This window comes from Pleurodeles waltl, chromosome 5 (genome assembly GCF_031143425.1).
Source record: "Pleurodeles waltl isolate 20211129_DDA chromosome 5, aPleWal1.hap1.20221129, whole genome shotgun sequence".
In the NCBI taxonomy this organism is placed as follows: domain Eukaryota; kingdom Metazoa; phylum Chordata; class Amphibia; order Caudata; family Salamandridae; genus Pleurodeles; species Pleurodeles waltl.
This window is the reverse complement of record NC_090444.1, coordinates 1,193,501,224-1,193,523,271: the sequence shown is the minus strand read 5'-3', so window position 1 is coordinate 1,193,523,271 and position 22,048 is coordinate 1,193,501,224. Positions and strand designations below refer to the sequence as shown.

Below are 22,048 nucleotides of genomic sequence, written 5' to 3'. Positions count from 1 at the left end.
TGCTTTCCCCAGCGCAGAAAAAAAAAACAAAGATTGAAAAAAATGCTCGAGTTAATGTTAACTATTCAGCTACTCATGGTCCTAAGGCCTCCAGTCTATCATTTGCCCACTTTGCTGCTACAGAATGAAATTAACCATATACACATTAGATTTGTCCAGACCCAATATGCACCGCCAACTCCGAATTGCCAGGGCATGCCCCCTTCTGCACGGGAACACAACAAGCTCCAGGCACGCCCAGACTCGTTGGGCCTCAACACTAAGGTGCAGCTTGAGCTCTCTGGCACAACAAGCTAAGTAACACACATCTAGGCATATCTGGCACACTTAGGGTGTGGAGGAAAAAAGAAGGATGGATGGAACGTTTCAGTAAATTTCAGCCATCTGTAAATTTTCTCCTGCAGGTCATGACCCCTGTTCCCGTACTGGTGCCCGCCCCTTCATGAATAGCCAGCAGCTGGGCTTGTACCTGGTCTATTATGTGCCCAGGAGTGCAAGAGATATGCTATTACAAAACGCACGTCCTATTAGAGAATCTAGGAAGCGTACTTGTGTCATGATTGCATGTATCCCCATAAATCTAGGCTTTTGCAATATATTATAGTCAGCACATAATTTTACTAACATATTTGTATCTCCATGTGGCACAGTGCTACACCATATGCTGCTGCGTTGTAAACAAACAAACCACAATCATAAACAATTTATGTCCCAATCACAAACAATTAAGTTTGTTTAGGGAGACGCAGCAGTCACAACATGAGGTGCTATGAGAAAGATGCGGTGCCCCTTAATTTGCGAAGCAAGAAACCGGGGAAAAGGCAGCACACTTTTCCTGTTTCAATTTCATGTTTAGTTTAATGGCATGTTACGTTCAGTTTTCTGCTTTAGTTTGACTGATGTAAACAATATTTGAAGGGCAGCTGGTTTGCAGTATTCTAAGTTGCTTAGCCTGAAACCACAGGCAATGAAATTACAGGGTTGGAGTGAACAAGGCCTGCACCCGTAACACTGTATGCTGCTTTGTAAGCCAAAATTTAATAGGACTAATTTGAGAAGGGCTTCCCGGTTCCAGACTTGAAACAATGGCACCAAGTAAAAGATGTCAGATGCTAGCATTTCAGGTCTGCACCCTACTAAAAACCTGATATGATTACATTCCTTCCTGATGTATTAACTGCATCAAGGCAGACCGGTTAACAGCCCACATCCTGATGGAGGGCTCATACCTTACCATAGAGGCTTATGTTGCAAATTAGAATTTCCAACAATCAAGTAATTGGTGCATTAAATAATCAAGAATCTGGCCTACCGCCCAAAAAAGGCAAACTTGTATTGATTTCCTTGTGAGTATTAGTTGCAGTTTCGCCTTCTGATACACCAAGATGGGTGGACCAAGCTCTTCATTTCCTGTAATTACAGCAGTTTCTCGGGAAACAGAATTTCAGAAAATGTTGCAGATTAATCACCTGCCTTCACATGTTCTGACTTGGGAAGCCTGGGATGTTCAACGAAACATCAGGATTATGGCGTCACTGGAGCGAGTCCTGGAGCCGCTGTGATCCTGTGACCACTTCTCAAGAGCAGGCAAGAAACGCTGGGTAAAAAACAATTTCCCAAACTGTGCTGGTCACAGTAAGGTGTTTTAGTTTGTTATTTTTTATATAATTATTTACCTGTAAAGGAGAACACTATAACTTAGGGATGTTGAATGTTGAAGCACTTTTATACAAACGATTATTTTGTAGACCCAATGGGCTCAAGTCCACTGGCCATTTTCAAAAGTAGAAGGCATTTAAGTGCAAAGCGTCCAAGAAGGGCGAGCTTGTAGCCACTGATCTGGTACATCAAGGATAATGTTACCCCATGGTTGTGAAATTATATGTAGGAATAAACTCCACACAAGGGGTAGACGGATCAAAGTGTATTTTGCCTTTAAGTTTGTGGATGTCCATTAATATGCTACTTGTTGAGAATCACAAACTCCTGACCGATCCTTTCCTACCTTTGAAATGGTCATGGGAGAAGACCAGGTCAGTGCTTCATGAAGTGAAAGGAAAGGAGTTTCTCCATGGGGAAAAACATTTTCTGAGATGGGAAAAACAGAAAAAATGTGCTTTTGCACAGCGGCATTGCATTTCTCCAACATGAAACTGTATTGTGCGTTTAACTGATTATTGTAGCAATGCCAATGCAGTAAAAAGTCAAATCATTTTCCCAAGTGTATATCTCGAAAGTTGTGATCAGTGACCACAATGCATTCTAGGAAGAAGGCAAAGGGTGCCCTTCCGAGAAGCCACCATGGGGAGGGGAGGGGATCTCTGCTCTAACCGCGTTGCTTGGGTTTCTAACTTTGAGCAATGCACAGACGCTGAGTGACTGTATGCTGCTACCCAAATGCCGGGACGTTGAAATATAAGACAAATCTGCCCTCCAGCTTAATGAACATCCCTTTGGGCACAGGCTTAAACAGGTTCTGCTGCTGATGGCCACTGATTACCGTGATTGCAGGCATTGCATCCAAAGGGTCTTGTAACCCACAGGATATCATACTTTTTTATAAACTTAATTTTATTGTTTTAAAACCATGAATACGACATTACACAGCACTGTTTCTAAGTACAACAAGCAATGAACATAGGCAGTGCATCATACACAGTTGGAAAGCTATATTTCCGATCAGTTCAGGGTATACCAGCCACTTCCTCCATACCATCCATGTTTCTTGGGGCAACCCCATTACATGTAAATTGGTCTCTCTTGTTTGTCACACCAGTCTATTGCCCGCTCCCAGAGGAGTAGGGGGGGGGAGGGGGGGTGGAATGTACAGTCCCAAAAATTTTGAACTGTCTCTCTTGGATAGAATACTTCCTATCCCCACTATAGTTTCGTCTCCAGGTGTATCCTCCCACCCTGTCCAATGCCCCTAGGAGGGCTACCCCCGGGTTTGGTCCATGTGCCACCCCAGCATTCTGGAAAGGACGGCAAACACCACCGCCACTATAGAGCTATATAAGGCCATTCCCACACCATATGGAGAAAATGGACCCGCGGATCCGTGCCGCTTGTCTGCCCGCATGCTATAGTCTCAATGGTGTCAAATATGCCATATGCAGGAGGATAATTTGGAAAGCCTGAGCCTCAATGAGTTGACTAGCACCCTTGATAGCACTGAATGAAAATCCTCACCCTCTGATAAATAAATTAGACATTACTGAGAGCTCAAACACCTCCAGTTGTAATTCCCAAAATGAGGCAAGTCAAGTTTTCCCTTTTGCAGCTCAAGAGTCTGGAACATCTCAAGGAGCTTGAATGCCCCTATATTCCTCAAGAGGGTGTATCTAGTGTTAAAACAATCACACAAACCCCCGTCTCTTTCGCCAGACTCTCTTATATGTGTGCAACCTGTTTTTCAAAACTCTGTTACAGCACAGACACAGTTTTGATATGCTTGGTTGAAGAAGTGAAAAGTGTGTATGCCGCTCCTTGACCTGGGTGGAGGGCTTCAATATTGTCTATCAATTTAACAGCATGCCTCAGCACCAGAGTGTTGGCCACTGGGATATGTAATTTTTTTGTGACTAATGGAAGATAACAAATGGGACTTAAAACACTGAAGATGTCTAGACTGAGGGTCCTGATCTATGCTGGAGTGAAAATAATTAACAAATGCATCATTGGTTCTTATACCCTTTGTACATTCCAGAAGTTGTACACTGGAAGCCTTTAGCTAGACCAAGACTACAGTCAAAGTCAGGGAGCCGCACCAGTTCTACATGGTACTGGGGTATGAAAGAAATTATGATCCACTAACGGGATTGATTTCCCATTACAAGAGATTTCAGAGGTAGTGTGCACATGCAGTCAGTTATTTTCAGTTAGCTCCTCAATGGGGTCTTTGATTACCCTGCACGTATTCATGCCTTGTTTTACTTTGGCTCATACATCAATGACACTTGACACTCTGTTAATGGATTTATAGTGGGCTAAGATCTCACATATTTCCACAATGCAATAAATTACAACAGAAAATGCACTTTCCAAATTAACATTTCCTAACCTGTGTGCTATTTTATTATTACCTATCACCAGATATAGAGCCTAATCAAGATTGGCTTCCCTGGTAAATATTTCTCAACTCTGACTGTGCTTCTTCATTGAACGGGCAAGGCTGAGTACCCTGTTCCCTGTGGATCTCTTTGCCAGCATTTATCTTGTCCGCCTGATCACATACAGGGGAGAAGGGATTGCAATAGCTGCTAAGTTGTGGGCTATCTAGGCCTGAATATAGCAGTAGATCCACTTTATATCGGCAGTGCATAAATGTATGTTGCTCTTATATTTTATCTGATTCCAAGTAGGCTCTGATGAATGTAGTTTACATCAGCTTTCAAATATGATTTTCCATATTTCTGAAAGATCTGAATTGTTCAAATCAAAAATCACCTGATTAACAAAAGCCACAGAAATGATTGTGAGGCACTTCAAGATAATTCTGCCGCACCCTTTACAGGTAAATCAGTTCTCCTCCAAAGGTGATAGCATAGCTCATAATACCAGTTATAATAATGGTCCAGCATATGGTATTAGACTGCACGTTACCTGAAGCTTGTTCAAAGTCTAGCCAGAATATCATGAGAACCTAAGCAGCAATTAACATTACATTGAAAAATGCCATCTACTTATATTGTCCCGATAGTCCACCAGCTGCATTATTACCTAAATTATATTGTAAGCTTTGGTGCGTCCAAAACACTATTATGACTCGTCTGCACATGTCCTCTAATGATTCCCAGATCCTCCTCCAATTAAATTCTTGTTTGTGGGCAGGTCTTCAGTTGATGATATAACACAGCAATCCTAAAATAATAATAAAAGAACGATGACGGATCCCTGTTATATTGATAGCCCACCTCAGTAAATGAGATCAATTTCATCTCCTGTTCATGTAGTGAAGCTCATGGCGTGTTTCTCCACTGTAAATTTTAATTTGTAGCACAGCTACTACTTTTTCTTCAGGAATGCTTTTTCCAATTTAAAGTTTGAAGATAAAACTCCAAGTGCTTGATGCTCCTCATATATACAATATGGGCCATAAAAAGTTTAGTAACATCTTTAGATTATGCAGAACACTGACCAGGGATTCCCTCATGCTAATCAGAAAGTTACAGAAGGTGCAAAAAGCACTGTCATGTGTGCAACGTCACATCTCCTGTCTCAAAGCTGTAGAAGCACAATGGAAAGGGTTTCTACTGCCTTTGCATTACACAAGAGAGCCTATCCAGGAGCAAAATCACAGATCACAGATTATCACAGATTAATAACATTTGTAAAGCATATTGGTTACAGAAAAGGGGGCACCCTGGCACTAAGCAGAAATGATTGGTCTTAGCAGAAATAACTAGATGGACACGGTAAACAGGTGGGTTTTTAACAATTTCATAAATTTAGCTAAACACTGTTTTGCAAGTACCATAAGAGGAAGGGTGTTCCATGTAGTGGTCTCTACCACTACAAAGGAACCATCACCAAGTCTGGCTGTCCTAAACCTGGGCACTCTTTAGTAGAAGAGAGTCAGAGCATCAAGTTCTATATAGATTATACTTGGTTAAAAGAAAGGACATGTAGATGTTGTAGAGTCATCATAGATGGCCGCGTAACAAAAGCAAACCATTTTAAAAACACTGCGTTTGTGGACCAGAACCTAATGAAGCGGAACAAGAAAGGGACTAATATGGGTACTGTGAGGAGAGACGGGGCTCCGGAATGGACTCCAACATAGGACCAAGCAACAAGACATTCCACGCTCCAGTGCTTTTGGAGGTGGAGACAGGTGAGTGGCCACGCCCTCCTGATATTCAAAACAATGGCAGTGAGGACGACAGGTATGTGCTATACAAGCGCAGGAGGATAGGAATATGCAGACCTGGAGCACAACCAGAGGAACAGAGACGAGAGAGAGAGGACACCATGAGAAGTGAGATTGCAACATGGCTTCGAGGCAGGAGGAAGAGACGCCAGTAAGAAACATGAGGCGTGGAGAGGAAGTAAGGCAGTCGGCCTCACAGGATGAACAGAGGGCGCCAGCGGAGGAAACCAGTCATAGGAAGAAGCTGGCTTCCAACCCAAGGGGGCAGGTGCAGGGATCCCAGGAGCTCCAGTGTTCGAAAACACAGCCATTGCATCCGGCAGCCAGAGGAGCGAGACGGACCCTCCAGGACCCAACGCCACAGCCCAGGAGACAGGTCATGGCCAGAGGCAAGTGCCTGGGGTGGTGGGGCACTCAAAAGCCCCAATAGGCAGACAAGGGGGCTTGTGGTTGCACCAGTGAGAAGAGATATACCCGGGTGTGTGCAGAGAAACATGTCTCCCTGATGGAGGAGGCACCGGTGGTTTGGTGATCTACAGTTGTGGTTAAACTGATCCTTTGTTTGGGTTTCCTTTTTTTTTAGGGCATTTGTATTGCTGGACGGCCCTGGACACATGGGCGAAGTTCCTAGAAGCCAAGAAAGAGACAAAGGCCACGACTGACGGAAAACCAGCTCCTGATTGTACCATCAGCCCTAGACTGTTGTCTAGAAACCTGACATCATAAATAATAAACAATAAAAAAATAGTAAGTGAAACCTGTCGTTGGTGGGTTCTCAACTCCTTTCACTATGACAGGCATGTTGGTTAAGGCCCAAATTCATCAGAATAACACTATATCAATATATTTTTAGGTATAATTTGTGATCTGCTGCCTATCTGTTCTACAGAATCCTTTCAACTCTAAGATTAAAAAATGGGTTTCTGTGTGCATAGCCGATATGGATTCTATGAAACTGGCCACCTTTGTAAATTCTAGTCACAGAAAGTCAGTAAAGCTCTAGTAAACGATGCAAGAATTAGCTTTTCAACCAATAAGTGAGACGTTGGAGACTACATATGTTTTTCTATTTTTCAGGTAGGAAGAAGCTAAGACTGGCACTCATGCCCTGGACGTTGCCTTATTCCACTGGACCCAAAAAAGAGCCACGTTAATCTCAACTGGTAATGCACTGTAACAGGCACAGGTTATGACCTGAAACAGAAGAGAGGCTATTCAACAAGAAGTACCTTACAGTACTCCAGAAGCGGGTAAGGCTGGGCATTTGACACAGGTCAATATGCAATGAGTTCAACACCGTGGGACCGAGCACTATAGAATCTGGGCCACCTCCTGATTTTGGAGTGTGAAAAACCAGCGAGTGAAAGGTCATAGTTACAGGGATGAATTATTTCTGTGTAATGCTGAAAACTTAGCTTCTGGAGAGATTGAAACAACAAATACAGCACCTTGAAAGTGACCCTCTGTTTCGCAGGGACCCAATGCTTAAATCATCACATCAGAAAAAAACTGAAGAATGAGATTTCAGGATAATTGTTAAATTAGATAGATAGCTCATGCTGGACAGTACCCCCTTAAAACAGATTTATTTATATATCTTTTAAATGCTAACACATGTTGGGGCTTATTTAGGGCCTGATTCACAAAGGTAACTTACACTTTGAGCAATTTTCACTTTTGAGTAAGTTTATTACATGTTGGCTATTCACAAAATTCAAGTGTTAATTTACTCCAAACATGTAATTTATGATTGGATTTTGTGAACAGCCTATAAGTAGTAAACGTACTCAGAAGTGTAAATTATGTAAAAGTATTTAGCCCCAACAGCTCTTCAAGTTGTTGGAGTCAAGTAACACTTTTCAAGCAAAATCACAGTCGGATTTTGTGAATATGAAGTAGAAGACCTACTTGAATGTGTAAATTACTCAAAAGTGTAAGTTACCTTTGTGAATCATGCCATTTGTGTTTTTTTACATTTTCAGTCTTGGTGCCTGGATTTAAGACCTCTCTAATGATGAACGATACGGAGTTTGGTGCAGATTCTACGTTCAGTGGCACGAAACGATTCTTAGTGCAGCTGTGCTAAGAAATAAATTATGCTTTGTTACTATTTTTTTCAGTAATGGTATGAATGAAAAGTTCATTTTCACGCTGCAGAGGTCCTCACATTTTTTGAGAGTTGGATAGCTGTGTGCTCTCTGGGCTGTTGCATACTGATGGTTTGCAGTAAATGTTTACTTAACCTGGAGACAGGTTGGGGGTTATTCTAACTTTGGAGGAAGTGGTAATCCGTCCCAAAAGTGACGGTAAAGTGACGGATATACCACCAGCCGTATTACGAGTCCATTATATCCTATGGAACTCGTAATACGGCTGGTGGTAAATCCGTCACATTTGGGACGGATTACCACCTCCTCCAAAGTTAGAATAACCCCCGTTGTCCTTTAGTTTCAGCTTAGTTAGGCATGCTTTACATAGAAATGTAGTGGTATTACTTTAAAAATTGCTGAACAAGAGTCTGTCCCTCCCCATGCCCCAGGTGTTGTGTTCTTCAAAAACGAACCAGAATTTTAGCTTAAAGAAGCGGGATTCACTTACGCTGTGTTCATCTCCTTACACAACACTCATTCACAAACTAACAGATTGTCTACACCCGAGCTACAGAACTGTGAATGCATTCACACGTCCAAGCAACTCAGGAAGTTCCTCGCTAGAGGTTTTTGAGCACCTGGACCTGTATATAGCCATTGTCAGTCACTATCCCTATTCTTCTCTTCTGCAACGGTGTAAACGCTACTTAAAAGACTGATGTGCTTGTGCTGAAACAGGTTCCAATATATTTTCACCCATTTTAACGTTAGTGCCTTCCTGGAATTGAAGCAAAATAATTGCTCTCATTGTTATGTTTGAATAGGTCAGTAAACCAGGCCAAACGTGCATGTGCAAACCTACGCGCTATGGCTAAAAATGCATACAAAAGAGGCGCATGCACAAACTGACCAAGTTATTCCCCATTTCCCCCATTCTTAAATCTGGTGCGAAAAGACCAGAACAACAAGGCACAAAAGCAAGCTGAGTTTTTTGTGCTATGTTGCTTGTGCCCGTAAAATTACTTGTTCGGCCCAAATAATTCTATAAATGTCCAGCAATGTTTTTCGTTCATGAAAGCCTTACTCCGCCATCTTGCTTTCAGAATTTTCCTACCCATTTTGCCCCCTCCACTCAGGCAAGAAGGCCATTTCATGTTGTTTTTTTTTAGCACACTTTGTATAAATATTGCCCTAATAAGTTGCATGATATTTACAAATTAAGTGATACAGAAGTCAATTTTTTGTTCTTTGTTTAGAAATGTGTCAGTCACTGCAATGCTGAGATGGGTGTCGTGCTCCTTCGATCGAACTCGACAATATGCTGAAGAAGTGCAGAACAGAAGAACGCAAAATGTAAACGTTTTTAGAGACGACCCAAACGTTCAAGAGAACGAATACGAGAATGAGAAAATTGTAAAGAACAAACCGTGGATGTACTGCACTGTAAGGGCAGCAAGGTCAAGACATATTTTGGAAACACATGGTATATAGTCAAGATAAGGTCACACGATGTGTTCATTTCCTTGAGGTTTTTTTCTTGATGCTAGATAAGGATTATCTCTGGGACATGCTTCCCACTTGTGTGAGCTTTTTCAAGACTTCTGCCGTTTAATTCTCAAATGGTCCCCATTATGAGGCCATTGGCAAAATAAAATATCCTCATAATGCCTGGGAGGCTAGCAATGGCCCAGTATGAGAATAAACGTGTCTTTAAGAATTTAAGAAACTCTCTGGATCCAGGTTTTTTTTCGGTGCATTTCTACAAAAAGTTGTTCAAATACCTTTGGTACACAGGAAAATTACCCCATCTCTCATGGGATCCACAGGCGTTGTAATTTCCAGTCTATTTGCAGCTAAAGAATTTAGGTGACAAGCAGGATGTTTTTACGTCGAACGTCGAAAGGAGGGTGACTTATTTTGATTAGGATCCATGAACTACAACTCATACAAATTGGGTCATCAGAGAATTTTTTTCTAAGATACTTCCGTGGCGTCTTCAATATCTGCCTCTAATGTTATGATTTGTATGGACCCCACGCATTTTTGTATGAAGGTAGAAACACAGTACGTTGGAATATGCTATTTAAGATGTGACTAGGGCTAAGATCATCTCTGCACAGACAAGAGGGCAAGAAGAGGGTGTGGTGTGCCTATTGCAGTTATTCAGGCGACTAGTAGGATGCACAAGAGTTCCCTAGGAATTATCCCTGGCAAGGCACACCAGTACACTAGTCACCTTTTGTTGAAGTATAATACTGCTGTCAAGAACAGCAATGGGTCTTTCCAAATTAGTCTGAACTTTTTCCTCTGTGATCAGTGAGGAAATTATATCAAACTTGTTTTAATCATTTGGCTTCAGTGAACTCGAAAGCCACCTACCTCTGTGCACATCTAGAGAATAACAAACACAGAGAAAAAAAACGTTATTTCTGCCCCAAAATGCAGGTTAAAATAATACATGTGAACGACCTCCACGAAAAAAATGCTGGAGATGGCAGTGGGCAAACCTGGATGCTTGTATATATGTATGAAAATGGTATTTATACAGTGTGAAAATAGCTGAGCTCTGTACAGGCTGAAAGGTAGAGATACAGTTAAAATGTGATCGGATGGGTAGCCAGTTTCAAGAGTAAAAATCGGCTACTGAAGCAGGGTTGGAGCATTCCTGGTGGATACATTCATGTGGTTCCAGATCCTGGGTGCATAGATGAAGAAGGCCTGTGGCCTTGTTTATAAAGCTTTCCACTTCTTCATCTCCAGTCCAATGGTATCCTTCCCACATGTGCCACATTAGATGGTGAGCATGTCAGCTACATAGGCAAGTGTGCCGGTCCTGATGGTTTTGTAGATGATACAACTGGTCCTGAAGATGGTGCAGCTTGGCAAGGGCAGCCAGTGGTGTCCCATCAGCATGAGAGTGATGCAGTCATATTTCTTCAGGCCCTTGATAAGACACGTTGCTGCATGTAGGATACTATTCAGGTGACTAGTGTGCAGTCTGGGAGATCATGGAGCAAAGCATTGTCAATGGGCTGAAGTAAGAGTACAAGGATTTCAACTGCAGTTCTGGAATCGCTTTCTAAGAGGAATGGTTCACTTTCTTCCGTAGAGAGAGCTGGTATCAGACTCTATTTGTTTTCTTGGTGATGTGTTCAGTGAAGGTGAGATCAATGTCCAGGGTGAATCCCAGCCATTCAGATGTATGCCTTTGAGCTAGGTTAGGACTTTTGGCAAACAGCAGTGCAAGCAGCAGGAATTCTGTTTTGGCTGGGCTGAGCTTCAGCTAAGGGCTGGAAATCCAGAATGGCATCAGGAGCAAGCAGTGTCTGAGGCATTGAATGTCTGGCACAGAGGAAACCTTCAAAACCAGTTGTATGTTATGGACCTGTTGGTGAGTTCTGATGTAATTATCAATAAGTAGATCCACGGGGGGGCTCTGTGTAGAGGTTGATGACAGGGAACAAGATGGATTCCTGATAAACACCACAGATGATCAGGATCTTCTGTTACGCGGAGGTGCCACTGTGAACAATCCAGTGTTGGTTGGATAGGTAGGAGAAGATCCAGTGAAATGTGTTTCCAGTGAAGCCCATTTGAGATTTAAGGACGAGGGTGAAGTGGTGGATAGTGTCCAAGGTGGCAAACAAGTCCACTAATACCAGGGAGCACGCATCCTCTTTATCTGTGGTCAGGAGAGCATCATTTAGGATTTTGAAGGGAGTTGTCTCCATGCTACAGCGTGCTTTGAAGATGAATCAACAGTAGTGCAAGAGGTCGTTTGAGCTGATGTGATCTTTTTTGTGCATGGAATGCTTTTTCGGTGATCTTCCCAATGGGGTAGGTGGGTGATGGGCCTGTAATTGGCAAGATTGTATGGATCTAGTGTAAAAAAAAATCAAAAGAGTGAAAGGAACTGGCCCTGTCTTTAGGGCTTTAGAGAAGCCCCTATACGAGGACGGCCTTGAATGAGGGACAATTTGGCGATGGTGAGAGAAATTCTCTCTCTATAGCCATAGGTCATCATCTTCATAGGTAAGGACTTTGAGAAAGTTGAGGATGTCTGCCAGGTCTTAGAAGGAAAGAGATAGAAAGGATGAGAGTTATGGGATGCAGCAGTGAGGAGTGGATGCCAGAGGAAAAGCAGGTTTGGTGTTGTAGATGTGCTGTTGCATCTATGGTACTTTTCTTTAAAGAGGCTGCTAGCAGCACTGCACTTTTCAATGGAGTGTGGCATAGAAGGGTTAAGTAGGGAACTCATACAGGGCTTGATTGTTTTAGAGTGGCTGTTTCTGTTGGCATATTCATTGATGAGGTTGTATAATATTTAGCAACACAAAAGGATGATGAACGGAGTGCTGAACAATGCAAACACTCACACCCAGACACAGATCTGGGTTCAATCCATCATTCTTTGGCTCACCATGCCACCCCAGGTTTGACCCAGCCATATGCAAATCAGTCATGACCCTGGTCCTCATAGGAACAGTCCAGCCCAAACTGCTAAGCCATATCCTACCGGCCCAGAAACAGGCATCCTGGGACCGGTTTCAGAGTATCATCCTTCATCAGCCAGGCTAGCTTAAATCCAGTGGCACACTGAGCAAGGGACCCACGTCTGGGCATAACCTTCCCACTTACGGCAACTTTAGCATCACAAACGTATGATGGACAGCGTGCTGAACAATGCAAACATTCACCCTCAGTCACAGATCTGGGTTTAATCCATCGTTCTTTTGCTCACCATGCCACCCCAGGTTGGACCCAGCCATATGCAAATCAGCCTTGACCCTGTTCCTCATGGGAACAGTCCAGCCCCAACTTCTAAGCCAGGTCCTAGCAGTTCAGGCTGGACTGTTCCCGTGGGGAACAGGGTCAAGACTGACTTGCATATGGCTGGGTCCAAACTGGGGTGACGTGGAGAGCAAAATAACGATGGATTAAACCCAGATCTGTGACTGGGGGTGAGTGTTTGAAAAGTATCAACACTCCGTCCATCATTTTATTTTGTTTTGTGATGTTGCTTTGTGCGCCCTAAGTGGCAGGGGTACGCCCAGACGTGGGTCTCTTGCTCGCTGCGCGACTGGATTCAAGCTAGCCTGGCTGATGAAGGGTGATATCCTGAAACCGGTCACAGGATGCTTGTTTCCTGTCCAGGGAGAACCTGGCCTAGCAGTTCGGGCTGGGCTGGATTGTTCCCATGGGGAACAGGGTCAAAACTGATTTGCATATGGCTGGGTCCAAACTGGGGTGCCTTGGCGAGCAAAATAACGATGGATTAAACCTAGATCTGTGATTGGTGGTGAGTGTTTGTAAAGTTTCAACACTCCGTCCATCATTTTATTTTGTTTTGTGATGTTGCGTTGTATAATATTTGCTTGCATATTTTACTGTGAGACTTAGTAGCACAGTCATTGGGATTCTATTTTTCGTCCATTCACCCCCTAGTCTCAGATGGAGCATTTTTTATTGGCATGCCCTTTGGAGTACCAGAGCGCCGAAGGTGTCTGCTTGCATATCTGTGGTTAATTGGAGCATAGGTGCTTACATAGTTATCCAAGGTTTACCACAAATGCATTGAAGTCATGCTGGGAGACTAACTACACAGAGGTCAAAGTAGATGTGCGCCTAAAAGATTGTGTTATGCACTGTATTCTTACTCAAACGTATCTTGAACCAGCTGACGAAACGTTCTGAGTAGATTCCCACAGTGGGGTGCTCAGGTCAGCTGTTAAAGTATGCAAAAGCATAATTTTTACACCAAGCAGATGCAATCCTCGCACTCAATTGTCATTTTAGAAAATCGAGGACTATCACTAAGTAGAGAGTGCAAAAACTAAAAATCCAGAGCTTTAGAAGTATGGGAAATCTACTTGTATAGTTTTAGTACTCACGTTTGCAGTAAAATTCTTACTTTTTGTGGACTCATAAATCATGCCATGTATACTCTTAAAAATTTCCAACAGCCACACAATTCCTGGAGTACTCCTTCGAAACAAAATGTACTCATGCAGCTACGCATTGGGTCTGTGATGGGCTTCTAGATATTGGACTGTTTTTGTTTTTAGTAAAGAGGTAAAAAGGAAGTGTTTCAATGGGGCAAGGACCTCCCCACTTCGAAGGGAGATGAAAGAGGCAAATGGTCTTACCAGTGTATCTGCTGGCATAGAAAGCATGGGTGTAAGCCAGAGCAGGGATCTACAGAGTTTTTGCCAGTTCAGGGATTCTCAGTAGGGAAAGAATTTCTTCAGGTTTCTGCTCTGGAAAAGGTCAAGTTGACTGTGGATATCGGTTTCTGGGGAACAGTACTAGCATTTCGAGTTTTAAATATAAAAAAAATATTTTGACCAAGTCATTGACAATTTGAATATCATGAACATAAGTATATATATATAAATATATATATATGTTTACAATACTTCTCTATACATATATTTACGCCAATGATGTATCTTGAAGGTATGTAGATGTGGAGTTAACAGAAGTCAATCTAAGCATATCAATATATACTTTCATTCAAGATAATAAGGTTGTCAACGTTGTGGCCAGAATATCCTTGCATATTGATTTTTTTTAATTTACTTTGACATACATAACGTTTCTGGGATAGAAGGCTCTCTGATGGTTTTGGTCTCTTGAGAACAGTGACTCCTTGATTATTTTTTTTCTTTCACTGTAAAGCTACAGCTTAGTGAGTTTTGATGTTTTTGGTCCAGGGGAATGGCTACTGTGGTGCATTTGGCTTCCAAGTTATTTTTAACTAATTTGAATGGTCTCAAGAATTTTTTAAGAAGTGTTTTTTGGCATAAAAAATGATTGCTACTGTATTGTTCTGGCGTATTTGTAGTCCAATTCTGATTGTCACAATGGTGATTTCCGTCCAGTCGTTGCTTATACCCTGCTTCATCTTTTGAGCTTAATTCGGTTTTCTGTGAAATATAGTATTCATTTGGGCCTGTTTCCTTCTGCATTATGATATGGAAACATTGACCTCAGGTGGGGCACGGTGTGAGTTGAGGTCAACCAGTGAAAGGGTTTCAGCTCGTGAGTTTTAATGTTGTCAAATACCATATTCAATCTGGAATGCACCATGGTAGGGGTGGCATGGATTTTCCTATTGTCATACTCAGGGGGGGAGTATGTTAGTGAAAACGATGGTCTCACTGCCAGATTATAAGACTGGCATATTTTGGCAAGTTCATTTATTTGTCACTTTTAGCCCATGTTGTAGTATAACTTGGGTGTATTGAGAAGACTTCGAGTTTCAGGATATGGCATGACTAGAAGTTCTTGTAAAAATATTGCCTTCTAACAAGATGGTGAAAAAAGGGTGGGATAGTATAAGTACTTTGTAGATGATGTTGGGGTAGGAGAGGGAATATGTGTTTTCAGAAGTGGTGCAATGTTGGAGGGATGTTCTTGTTGTGACAGGACACTTCTGTGTAGTATTGTAGTCTCTCCTCCTTTTAGGGTGTGTGATGATGTTGTATATGGTAAAATGTGTTTAAAGGCTGGGGTGGATAGGTCTATTAGCCAGGTCTCTATGAGAATGAGGTTGTCTATGATAAGATTGTGTATGTTGTCTAAGTGCTGATTTGAATTTCATAGCATGCACTGAAAAGAATGTTGCTTTGTAGCAAGGGTGTTTGTTTCGTGGCGAGAGTGCGCTAACTTTGTTTGTGGTACACATGTGATTTGAGTTTAGGGTGTCGAGTTCATAGTCAGTCTGTCCTGTACCATGTTGCTAATGTGGATCCCATTGGGCTACAGCAGTCTTGGGTCCTATGTGGCGTATTGGGTATGTGAGGACATTCCATTCAATTATTAGCAAGGTAAAGTCTTCAGAATCTGTAGGTGATAAATGACACTGAAAGTAAATGTATTGTTAAGACCCATAGCCCTTACTCACAAGTTTTGGCGGTAGGGACATGACCAGTTGCAAGTTGGAGAAGGTCATGGGTTCAGGCAAAGTGGGGATTAAGACATGCAGAATTTTTTTAATATCTCTCTGTATATTGTAGTTCAAGCATCCCAGTGGCATGTAGTGGTGCAGATTCACATGCTTTGCATACGTTTGTCATCTAGTGTTGGGCTCGGAGTGTTACAAGTTGTTTTTCTTCGAAGAAGCTTTTTCGAGTCATGAGATCAAGTGACTCCTCCTATCGGTGATAGTGTGCATCCACATCAAATCCTTTGTTAGACTGTTTTTCCGCAGAAGGGTGAAGTAAGGAGTGAATAATTGTATATGTACATATATATAGTAAGTAAAGAAGATGTCCATGCAATGTATATACATATCTACATAAGAAAATAACACAACGGCTACATGCTTACGGGGAGGAGGGAGGGCACGTGTGAATCTGCAGCACTACATGCCACAAACAGATGTACTCTGGGTAAGTGACATTTTCCACTCCATGGCATGTGTAGCTGCAGATACACATGCTTTGCATAGACTGAAAAGCAGTCCCCTCATAAAATAAGCAGTGGCTTGCCTGTAGGAGTTGGAGTAGTTTTAAAATAGTGTTTTAAGTACTGCTTGACCAACATTTGCTTGTTGGCGAGATAGCACTGTAGTGTTTAGTAAATTTGTGTGGTGTGGACCATGAGGCAGCTTTGCATATGTCTGTCATTGGTATATTTCCTAAGAATGTCATTAAAGCTCCTTTCCTTCTAGTAGAATGTGCTTTAGGAGTTACTAATAGCTGCCTTTTAGCTTTAATATAGCAAGTTTGAATACACTTTACTATCCATCTGGACAATCCTTGTTTTGAAATAGCATTACCCTTATGAGGCTGTTGAAAAGCCACAAAAAGTTGTTTAGATTTTCTAAAATCTTTTGTTCTGTCTATTTAATACATGCGAGCTCTTTTGAGATCAAGAGTGTGGAGAACTCTTTCAGCATCTGAATCTGGCTGTGGAAGGAAGACTGGCAATTTCACTGACTGATTGATGTGAAATGGTAAAACCACTTTGGGTAGGAATTTTGGATTTGTCCTAAGTACTATTTTGTGTTTGTGAATTTGGAAGAAAGGTTCTTCTAAAGTGAATGCTCAAATTTCACTAACTCTCCTCAAGGAAGTAATTGCTACCAGGAAAACAACTTTCCATGAGAGAAATTGAAGAGCGCAAGAATGCATGGGTTCAAATGGTGGACCCATAAGCCTTGTGAGCACAATGTTAAGATTCCAGGCAGGAGCTGGTGAAGCTCTAGGTCGAATAATTCTTGTAATGCCGTCCATAAAAGCTTTTATGACAGGAATTCTAAACAGAGAGGTATGCTGTCTGTTTTGGAGGTAGGCTGATATTGCTCTTAGATGAATTTTAATAAGATGAATATGCAAGATTTGCTTTCTGTAAGTAAAGCAAATAACAAACAATATCCTGTACTGATGCTTTAAGTGGATCAATGTTTTTAGGTTGACAGTAGTATACAAAACGTTTTCATTTGGCTGCATAGCACTGTCTGGTTGTAGGTTTGCATGCTTCTTTTAGAATGTTCATACATTCTGATGGAAGCTGTAGAATCCAAATTCTATGAGCTCAGGAGTCAAATCGCAAGGTTGAGCTCACTAGGATTGGGATGTCTGATTTGACCTTTGTTTTGAGTTAATAGGCCTGGTCTGTTTGGACCTTTGTGGTGTGCTACGACAGACAGATCCAACAGTGTTGTGTACCAGTGTTGACGTGCCCACGTGGGAGCTATGAGTATGATAGTGAGGGAGGTGTGACAGATTTTGTTGACCAGAATTGGAATTAGTGGGAGAGGGGGAAAAGCATAAGCAAATATCCCTGACCAATTGATCCATAGAGCATTGCCCTTGGAATAAGGGTGTGAGTACCTGGATGCGAAGTATGGGCATTTTGCGTTTTCGCTTGTTGCGAACAGGTCTATGTCTGGTGTTCCCCACATTTGAAAGTACTGCTGAATTACTTGTGGGTGAATCTCCCATTTGTGTATGTGTTGCTGCGTCCTGCTTAAGAGGTCCGCTAGTTGGTTGTGTATCCCTCGGATATACTCTGCTAGTAGTTGAATGCAATTGTGAATTGCCCATTTCCAAATGTCTGTGCTAGAAGGGAAAATTGGGATGAGTGTGTCCCCCCATGTTTTTGCAGATAATACATTGTTGTCATGTTGTCTGTCCTTAGTAACACTGTCTTGTGCGTGATCTGTGGTTGAAATGCTCTGAGTGCTAGGAACACTGCTAACAATTCCATGTGGTTTATGCAGTAAGTTTGCTGGACTGAGTTCCATTCTCTCTGTATAGTAAGATTGTTGAGATGGGCTCCCCAAACTGTCATTGATGCATCTGTGGTGATTATGGTCTGTGGCACAGGGTCCTGAAATGGCCGCCCTTTTGATAAGTTGGTGTGATTCCACCATTGCAGAGAGTTGTCAGTCTGGCGGTCCAACAACACTAGATTGTGAAGTTGACCCTGTGCCTGAAACCATTATTGCAAGGGACACTGTTACAGGGGTCTCATATTTAGACGTGCATTGGGTACTATTGCTATGAACGATATCATAATTTCCAATAACTTCATGATAAACCTTACAGTGTAAGTTTAATTGTATTGTAGGTGTGATATGAGATTGTGGAAAGCTTGAATTGTCTGTGGGTTTGGGTACGCTAATGCTGACTGAGTGTTCAGAATTTCTCTCAGATACGGTTGTATTTGCGCTGGTTGGAGATGAGATTTTTGATAATTGACTGTGAACCCTAAACTGTGTAGGGTATTGATTGTGTATTGTGTATGCTGTTGACAGGTTTGAATGGTGACGGCTTTTATGAGCCAGTCGTCCAGATAGGGAAAGACATTTATATTTTTCCTTCTGAAACATGCTGCAACCACTGCAAGGCATTTGGTGAATACTGTTGGTGCGGCTGTTACTCCAAAGGGTAGCACTTTGAACTGGTAATGCTTGCCCGCTATCACAAATCTTAGATATTTGCGATGTGCTGGATGTATGGGAATAAGGAAATAAGCATCTTTTAAATCTAATGCTGTTGTGTAGTCCTGTTTCTGTAGTAGGGGAATGACATCCTGAAGAGTGACCATGTGAAAATGCTCTGAGAGGATGTACTGATTGAGAGGTCTGAGATCCAGGTTTGGTCTGAGAGTACCATCTTTTTTGGTATAAGGAAGTATGGAGAATATTCTCCTTTCCCTTGTTGAGCTAAATGTACCACCTCTATTGCATTCTTGAGTAGAAGTGATTGTACTTCTTGTTTTAATAGAATGAGATGCTCCTGAGTTTGTTTGTATGAATAAGGTGGAATGTTTGGTGGAGTGGAAATGAGTTCTAGACAGTAACCATGTTGGATAATTGACAGAACCCACTGATCTGTAGTGATGTTGTGCCATTGTGGATAGAAATTTACTAGTCTTCCCCCCACAGGAGATGTGTGCTCTGTGGGGATGGTGAGAAAGTCACTATTTGTTTGATTATGAAGAACCTCTGGATGTGGAGGGTTTACCTCTTCCTCTACTATTGGATCCTCTATATGAGCCTTCAGTGTAAAATTGTGATGATTGTTTTTGATGGGTGGTTCCTGTTTCCGTAGCCGATGGTTTGAAATCCCCTTTAAATTGTGGTCTACGCAAATTACTCCTGGTGGGTGTGATATACAGCCCTCATGGCCTTAGCTGTTTCCAAATCTTTTTTAATTTTATATATTATTGTGTCCACCTCAGGGCCAAATAATTGCTGCTTATCAAAGGGCATGTTTAAAACTGCCTGCTGTATCTCAGGTTTGGAACCTTAACATCTTAATCAGGCATGTCTTCTAATAAGCACACTGGTGTTAACTGGTCTAGCTGCTGTATCAGCTGCATCCATAGCAGATCTATTAGCATTGTTAGATATTGCCTGCCCTTTATTAACTATTTGCTATCCCCTTTTTTGGTGTTCTGGAGGGAGGTATGGTAACAGCTCTTCCATTTTGTCCCATTGTGCGCTCTATTATATCTAGCCAAAAGAACTTGTGAATTTGCTATCCTCCAGTGATTTGCAGCATGTGAGGCCACCATTTTCCGAACTGCATCTATTTTCCTGCTTTCCTTATCAGGAGGAGGGGCATCTCCTGTAGACTGATTGTTAGCCCTTTTCCTCGCTGCACCAGCTACAATTGAATCAGGAGGTAGTTGAACTCTTATAAACACAGGGTCTGAGGGTGCTGATTTATATTTTTGGTCCACTCTAACAGGCTCTTGAAAGATATCAGAAGCTTGTCTGAGCATGCCTGGGAGCACAGGAAGAGATTCACATTGCTTATGTGTTGCTGCCAGTGTATCAAACAGAAAACCCTGCTCTATGTGGTCAGTGTGCATTTGCACATTATGGTATGCTGCAGCTCTAGCCACTGCTTGATTATATGCCATAGTGTCTTCTGGTGGTGAAGGTCTGTTAGGATATAACTGAGGGTCATTGGTAACATGGGATCAGAGTCATATGTTCCCATGGGTCTGGGTCCTGTTGATCATCACTAAAATGATCTCATGTGGTGAAATTGAGGTTGTATGTGGCGATATTTGTACCTCATCTGTGGGTGTTGGTGGTGGAGGTGGTGTGGAAGGATGAACAGGAGAATGTGGTGGGGAAGGCTGTTTGAAGTCTCTCCTTGTTGTTTGTGCTTGAAGACCTTCTTTGATGGAGGTGCATCTTTTGAAGTGTCTCTAAAAGTCAATTTCCTTTTAAAGGACCTTGGAGGGTAGACAATTATTCTTCCTGTGTCCTTCTGAATAAGTATCTTTCTTTGTTTGGCATCCATCACCTCTAAAATAGGTTGAATCTCTATGGACTCCTGGGTAGAAGTAGTTTCTTTATTACCCATGGCTTTCAACTCCGAAATGTTATGTTTTGGTCGAACCGAAAGTGCCGGCTCCGAAGATGGTGTAATCCTTTTCGCCTCCGAAGATGGTGCTATCTTTTTGGCTCCGAAGACGTGCTTTTGGATTTTTGGCTCAACTCCGAGATTGGTGTAGGAGTCTGTTTAGTTGAAGCCGAATGCACCTTAGTCTTAAATCTCATTGCTGAACCTGAAGGTTGGTCATCCAGACTTTCTTTTTTAATCCGACCCTGGCCTGAAGGCAGTGGAGGATTGACGACCAGTGCTGGAGTCTTTTTAGTCATTTTTGTGTGTGTGATGGGGCAGTTGTACTCACGTACTGCGCTGCAGGCATGTAGTGGCTGTCATCATGTGAATGTTCTTCGGAGTCGGAGTCTTGGACGGAAAAGACTGCCCCTTGCTGAACTTCTTCTTGGGCATGTTCTTCACCGAAGATGCCCTGTGGGTCGTCTGTTGATTTCAACGCCATCTCAAGTCGATGAGTTCTAAAGTCCCGAAGAGTCTTCTTAGATCAAAAAGATCTACAGCATCGCAATTGTTTTCTTGATTATCTGGAGATAGAGAAAGACTACACACAGAATGCTGATAGGTATATGGAAATTTAGCGTGACACGAGGACAGAATCGTAACGGAGTTCATTCCATCAGACTCACAAGTAGGCCCTTGAAGGGCGAAGGCCTTGTAAGGACGAGAAAACCGACCCTGATGGTCTAAATCGGATCGAGTATACATGGAAACACGATCGAAAACAATACCGACAATATTACAGAAAGAGTAGAATAAGTCCCTGATTTATACTTTTTGACGCAAACCTGTGCTAGCGCAGGTTTGCGTCAAAAAGTTTACCGCCGGCTACCACCATTCCTAGATGCCTGCCAGGCATCATATTTAAGGAATGGCGCTAGCCGGCGGTAAGGCCCGGTTAGCGTCAAAATAAATTATGCTAACCGGGTAAGGGAGGCGTAGGGGAGACTGGAGGTTGTGCGTCAAAGAATGGCGCTAGTCAGGTTAGCGTCAAAAATATTGACTCTAACCTGACTAGCGTCATTTTTGGAAGCACAAACCCCATGGACATGACTCTTGTCTTAGCAAAGACAGGAGTCATGCCCCCCAGCCCAATGGCCATTGGGCACAGTGCCATGTAGGGGGGCCCAAGTTACCGCCCCCCCATGGCACTTAGAAAAAGAAAAATAGAAACTTACCTGGACTTACCTTGGATGGGTCCCCCCATCCTTAGGTGT

At 42.4% G+C, this 22,048-nt stretch overlaps 1 protein-coding gene across 6 annotated transcripts in view; it reads right to left on the bottom strand.

Moving 5' to 3' along the window:
* SOBP (sine oculis binding protein homolog) overlaps positions 1 to 22,048 on the bottom strand; it is a 368,137-nt gene that overhangs the window by 19,577 nt on the left and 326,512 nt on the right. The gene's annotated exons all lie outside the window — the stretch shown is intronic.